This window comes from Dama dama, unplaced genomic scaffold, assembly GCF_033118175.1.
Source record: "Dama dama isolate Ldn47 unplaced genomic scaffold, ASM3311817v1 ptg000407l, whole genome shotgun sequence".
NCBI classification, from domain to species: Eukaryota; Metazoa; Chordata; class Mammalia; order Artiodactyla; family Cervidae; genus Dama; species Dama dama.
In genome coordinates this window covers 24,618-29,950 of record NW_026871098.1, presented here as the reverse complement: position 1 = coordinate 29,950, position 5,333 = coordinate 24,618, and the positions used below count along the sequence as shown (strand labels likewise).

Below are 5,333 nucleotides of genomic sequence, written 5' to 3'. Positions count from 1 at the left end.
TGAAGCAGAGATGGTAATAATATTCTTCTGCATGTACAATTTTGAGGCTTTCCACACATCATCTCTTAACTATATGTTGAATGCTTAATTTGCAGACAAGAAAGAGTATGTATACTGTTCCAGTGTATAAATTTGTTAAAAAGGCAAATTCATCTAAACTGGCAATGGTTCCTTGGGGCTAAGAATTGAAGGCGTGATGCACTGCAAAGGGGGACAAGGAAAGTTGTGACCAATGGAAACACCCTGCATCTTGATTCTGGCCATGGTTTCCATAGTGTATACATCTATCAAAATGCATTTAGTTGTATATTTTTAAATGGTGCAGTCAAGAGGACTCATATAAAAATCTACCACATTTCTCCATACCAGCAGTATTAGGAAATGAAATTCAGTAAAACATAATAGAGAGAAACATCCATGATCATTTAATGCTTAAGAATACAGATACTGACGACTCCTGAAAACTATTGCTAAGAGAAATTAAAGAAGACCTAAATAAAGAGAAATATACATTATATTCATAGATTGGAAGACAATATTTTTAGAATATTAAATCCTTGTTCTTCTGAATAGTATTGCAGCTGGCATTTGGGGGGAGGTATAGTTTTTCAGGCAAATTATAACATGTAAGTAGAAATCAAAGTATCTCAATTAGCCAAGACAGAGAATTAAGTTGGAGGATTTACTCTACTAGATTTCAAAACTAGTTAGCCAAGAAGGAGAATTAAGTTGGAGGATTTACTCTACTAGATTTCAAAACTCAGGTTAAAACTACAGTAATTAAGACACTATACTGGTGTAAGTAAACAGAACACAAATTGATGAATGAAAGAGGAAAGATAGAAAAGTTACCCACACCCATATTCAGTTTTTTAATAAAGTCACCAATAGGCATCACAGGGTAATGACAGACTTTTCTGAAACATATCTGTTGTGAAAAACAGTATCAAGTGAGAAAGTATTAATACATTGGGGAAGTTTTCGGTAGAAATGCAGTATAGGTGAAGGAAACAGCTAGTTGGAAGAATCTGACACAAGAGTGAACTGGAAAATGTAGGCTGGGGTTTCGGGGTAGAAGGGATGCTACCCGGGTGTGGCTCCAGCACTTACAGCAAGGGGGTCTTGGCCCGTTAGAGACCCTCTCTGTGCCTCAGTTTCTTGAACTGCAAAGCAGCAGAGAGTTATGTTTTTGGCACCAGTCAATTTTGAACACAAAAAGTACCATAAATGAAATAATCATCCCCTCGAATCATGGGGGAGGTCAATGATATCAGTGGGTAAAACTAAGTGCACACCTGAGTACCTTTAACAAACAGATTCCAGGTCCCACCTCAACTCGCTGAACCACAGTTGCTTTAGGAGAGGAGTGTGCAATTGTCTGGGTACTAACTCAGATTAGTGATTCTTACAATGATCAGCTTGGGGACAGAATACAGTGAGATGTATAACTTTTACCCAAACACAGAAGTAGGACACAGCAGAAGCACAAGGGTGTTTCCAATCCAGTGACTAAAGCAGAGAACTATAGGGAGACTCTAGAACTGAAGGACTAGGCCCATCTGACCCCATTTTACTCTTGTCCAGTTTACAGCAGAGACACAAGTCCTTGGGGACATATGCCTTGGCAGCTGACCATCCACCTTGAGGAAAGTGAGAGGCCTAATTTTTAACTCAGTCTGGTTTTGAGTGAAAGCTAAATTCACCCTTGTTCGCTCATTGATGGGACCAATCTTCTCCAAGCTGCCACTTTCTAAAAAATAAATTGCATTGCTATAAATGCAAACTTCAACAAAGATGTTTGTTAGCAAATTTTATAAATACCCAAGACACCTAACAAGAAACCAAAAAGTTAGCAAGAGCATTCAATTTCAGGAGAGTTCGGCCCAATAGAGCACAGTCACTGATAGAAAAGATTCTTGAGTTGAAGGGAAGCGATCCCTTTCTGTCCTGGGACATCCTGCTAACTTCAGTGGGCTGGGAAAGCAGCTGCCCATTCTAACAGACGGGATTCTCAGGTGGCGCTAGTGGTAAAGAACCCACCTGCTAATGTAGGACATGCAAGAGACACGGTTTTTTGTTTTTCTTTTTATTGTCAAATCAAAGGTCAAGTTTAAATTTAATGACTTAGGTATTAACTATACACATACTAGTAAGTGCTAAGACTTAAAATCTTCCGACTCAGTTGTGACTCCAGACAGGATCCAGAGAGGAGTTCTAAAAATCCCTCTCTGGGTTTTATGGAGACTTTCTTTACCCTCCTGTGTTAGCCTCCTAAGGCACTGCATCAACCTTAAAAGGGCAATGGAAAGGGTGAAGGAGACACGGTTTTGATCTCTGGTCAGGAAGATTCCCTGGAGGAAGAAATGGCAAGCCACTCCAGTGTTCTTGCCTGGGAAATTCCATGAGCAGAGGAGGCTGGAGGGCTACAGTCCATGGGATCACAAAGAGTCGGACACGGCTGAAGCAACTTAGCACACACACGTTCTGACAGACGGGCTGCTCTTGCCTCCAGACGGTGTCTGGTGTCCTGAGACACGTCAGCGCTCAGGGAGCCTTTAGAAGGGCCCAGCCCTCACTTCTGCTATTGCTCAGTGCATAGAAATGGTTCAGTTGACAAAAGGTAGGGCTCTAGGAATAAAGTCAGGTCACAGAGAAACAGAGGAGTATGAAATGAGATAAAGGCAGGATAAACACAATAGAATTCTCCTACCTACAAAATGCAAAGCAATAGCTTACTTGCCTTGATAAAATGTTTTTTTTTTTTTTTAATTTTAACTTTGGTTGAATAAATTTTTTAATGTACTTCTTCTAAAATGATGTTACCTTGAATGATTATGATAAAAGAAAGTATCATAATATGTGTGAAATGCCTGGCATGGTAACAGTCAATGAACTGTACCTGTTATACACTTCTGTTAGCATGGCAAAATTCATCCCAGTGTCAAACCCTCTGTGAGCTTTTTTGGTTTCATCCTATTTATAATGAAGAAATTTGACACATTTTTCTTTCCCCCATAGAATGTCAGGCCCCACAGAAATTGGAAAATAGATTTCCTTAAAGCCTTTGCTGAATCTCACACAGCAATTATCACTAAGCATTGTAGTTGGAGGATTGTGTGGGGGTGTGGGGAAGATAAGCTTTCATAAATAGTTGTTCCAGTTTTGTGTCTTTTACCTTAACATGAACAAATGCTCAGTGGCCTATTGTCACACCCATTTCACCCTCCATGCAGGTTATACCAACCGCTAAACTGAAGAGACGGATGCTATAGGGGTTCCCCAAGGCTCAGACTCACAAGACCCAGGTCAGAAGAGATGCTAGGGAAATGAAGAGTTGGTTCAGACCAGCACTATCCCAGGGCTGCCTGTCTCTCTTTCCTCAAACTCAGCTTCTATGTCACTGAACATAATACTTATGTTCACTTATGTTGGATCATCATGATCCCTGACTTATGACCTTGAACTTAACCATGCTCTGTATCTGGAATACAACCACAGGTCAATGGCAGGAGGAAAACTCAAAGAGATGGGTCAAAGTGTGTGCCACAAACACTGTTCTGGAGCCCTGGTCTGTTCAATATGTGGGTGAACTGAGTGAACACAGAACGGTAGCACGAGGCTGTCAGATCTTCCTAAACAGACAGGTACCCCATGTATTCAGTGGCTCAGTGGTAAAGAATCAGCCGGCAATGCAGGAGACACAGGAGATGCGGGATCGATCCCTGGGTCAGGAAGATCCCCTGGAAGAGGGCATGGCAACCCACTCCAGGATTCTTGCAAGGAGAATCCCCATAGAGAGAGGAGCCTGACGGGCTACAGTCCTGGGATCACAAAGAGTCAGACAAGAATGAAGTGATGGCACAAGCACACCATGTTTTCAAGGATATACACATAAACTCTTCTAGTCACTTTGACAGCTTGGAAAGAGCTCTTGTGAGGCTACAGTGAAATACATAAGTGAAAGTAAGAAATGCAGTGTTTAGTGACATTTTTTAAAAAATCAAATAAAACAACCCAGACCCAGAGGAAGAATTTAGAAAGTAGGGATATCATACTTAAGTTTATTCTGAAGACAACATGCTGCCCAGCAAAGAGAAGAAAATGACATAACAACAGGATGCAGCAAAAGCACTGAGATGGGACAAAAAATATATTTAAAAATTATTTATTCACTTAGTATCGTACTTTGATTTGTATCCTACAGTTTTGAGGACACAGACTAAACTGGAGAAGACCCAGAGAAGAAGTTCATGACAGTCTACAAGGTTGATGTCCTTCACTTGTGGAAAAGCCTTAAGATCGGTTTAAAGAGAAGATGAGGTGATATGGTTTGTCCAGTAGTCATGTATGCACGTGAGAGTTGGACTATAAAGAAAGGGAGTAGCGAAGAATTGATGCTTTTGAAATGTGGTGTTGGAGAAGATTCTTGAGAGCCCCTTGGACTCCATGGAGATCAAACCAGTCCATCCTAAAGGAAATCAATCATGAATATTCACTAGAAGGACTGATGCGGAGGCTGAAACTCCAATATTTTGGCCACCTGATGCAAAGAACTGACTCATTGGAGAAGACCCTGATGCTGGGAAAGATTGAAGGCGGGAGGAGAAGGGGACGACAGAGGATGAGATGGTTGGATGGCATCACCGACTCAGTGGATGTGAATTTGAGTGAATTCCAGGAGTTGGTGATGGACAGGGAGGCGTGGTGTGCTGCAGTCCGTGGGGTTGCAAAGAGTCAGACATGACTGAGCGACTGAAATGAACTGAACTGAACTGAGGTGACTTTATGACAGCCCGACAGGAATTAAGACCTGCTGGCAAAGTATATTTACCATGAATATTTTTATACACAGATGAATGAACAATGGGAACTCAGCTGAGATAGTTTTTGGAAGGAGATAGGTCAGTGGTATCGGAACGTATGTAGACAACCCAAGAGTGGCTGCTGAGGGATTGGGTGCTATCAGTAGTGATGTTCACAAACGGTCATGGCCTAGGCACCTGGAAGGCAGGGGCCCCCAAGATTCCATGAACCCCTCCCCCTACTAGTTCTGTTATGGCAACTCCAGATGGTTACCTAGCACGCTGGGTCCCTCTCCTTCACTCCTGTCTTAGTCTGAGCCCCACACAGCACCTGTGGCTCTGAGCTCTGGCATCTTCAACTTCTCTTTGTGGTTGAGAACCCTCTAGTTGTTCCCAAAAGTAAGTCAGGAATTCCGTTTTTGTCATCCCTCAGTGCTGATTAAACCAATGTGATTTTGCTTGTTTGAATCCCCCATATATTGGGTATCTCCTCCCCACCCCTGGCTTCTACCTCTTCTACCACATGTCACC

At 42.0% G+C, this 5,333-nt stretch overlaps 1 non-coding gene across 1 annotated transcript; it reads right to left on the bottom strand.

The window, feature by feature from the left end:
* Positions 1-2,180: 2,180 nt before the first annotated feature.
* On the bottom strand, positions 2,181-2,302 carry LOC133053808 (small nucleolar RNA SNORA26). The gene has a single exon (XR_009692332.1). It is a non-coding gene; the product is annotated as a small nucleolar RNA SNORA26 (small nucleolar RNA).
* Positions 2,303-5,333: the final 3,031 nt, after the last annotated feature.